This window comes from Benincasa hispida, chromosome 4 (genome assembly GCF_009727055.1).
Source record: "Benincasa hispida cultivar B227 chromosome 4, ASM972705v1, whole genome shotgun sequence".
Taxonomy (NCBI): Eukaryota; Viridiplantae; Streptophyta; class Magnoliopsida; order Cucurbitales; family Cucurbitaceae; genus Benincasa; species Benincasa hispida.
Window position 1 is genome coordinate 52,915,891 of NC_052352.1, and position 1,590 is coordinate 52,917,480.

Below are 1,590 nucleotides of genomic sequence, written 5' to 3' on the forward strand. Positions count from 1 at the left end.
ATGCAGGTGACAACGTAAAATTTGGGGGTGTATTCTTCCTTATCTTTATTTCCAATTTTGCACTGTCACATTGCATTTTAGTCTTCAGAGTTTTATCACCGCATCCTCTTTAATCATCGGAATCATTTGACATAGATAAATTTAGTGAGTCATCGCATTCTGTTTCTTATCCAAGTATAATTTCAATGATGAAAAATATGCTTATATTTCTTTCCTATACACTATAGTCAACTTAATCTTAAAATAGTCACCTCATAAAATATTTCTCGAAGTTAGGGGTTTGCTAGCTTTCTTTCAAACTTTCTTTACAACGCATTCTATGACCATCGCATGACTTATTTTAATCTTTTGGCAATGAGAACATTGTCTCATTTTAAATTTGGGGGTGAGGTATTTATTTTCGACCTTGCTATCTATTTCTAAAAAAAAAACATTGTTGAGAATAACAACTCCACTGTCAATGCAATGAGAAACCCATGTTGATAAGATTTAAGTTGTGAAAGACACTTACCCGTAGTTGGATGTCCGCATGGGGGCAAGCCAAAACGAAAGTAAGTCACCAGGATCAACGCATAAATAAATGATTGCAACTCCACTGCCAAAATGGTATGAGTTTAGTTTGAGAAAGAGTGCATTGCTCGTAGGTGGATGTCAACATGACACACGTGGGGGCAAGCCAAAACAAAGGTAAGGCATTCAGATCAGCGCAATGTCAGAAAAAAATATATAAGAAGAAATTTTTTGTGCAAGGATAAATCATTTGACACCCCAGTAAGAAAATTTTTTCTTTTTTAAATCATGCAATGTTCCGGAATTTAGTAAAGTCCTTTTGAAAGTTAAAATTGAAGTCCCTGGGTGTTAGAAATATTTTAAGAAGAGACTTGAATAAGACTTAAGAAAATTCTAGTATATAGGATTTGAATGAACTATCCTTGAGAAATCTAGGAAAAGAACTTTGCGGTGGACTTGCTAAAGGAATCTTTAGCTTATGATTGAGGACAAGCATTGTTTAAATTTGGGGGTGTGATAACGGGCAGAAATTCACGTTATCATAGTGCTAAGTTAATAAACAATGTTGTATTGCATTGATAAAATAAGTTAAATTGCGTCCATTAAGCATAAATTCTATAATATTGCGGTCGCTTGCGTTCAACGTATTAGAACTACTGATTTTTGTATTTTTGTGTAGAATATATGCTAACACAATGCAAGATTGCGATCATAGGAAATTATCGGTCGAGCATAATTTTACCGCAAGACTTTACGTTGATCGTGCTCACAAACATTCGCCCGAGAAGGATTGCCGCAACTTGGTTACGCAACATGGTGGGCACATCCGGGTGAAATAATAAGCGATGGGACAGAAAAGTGATGACAGTCAGATCCAAATTAAGTTGACAACCGATATCGGCCACGAAGTACACTCAGCTTTATCGGTGAATATCATTTGGGCATGAGTAGAAACAGTGTAAACGCCTGGTAGCAAGAAATTGCTACTAGGCTTTTTAATATACTTGCATTGTTATTTTGTAATTCATCTTTATATTTATACAATGGAAGTTCTTATTCTACATCTGTTCACTCTCTTAG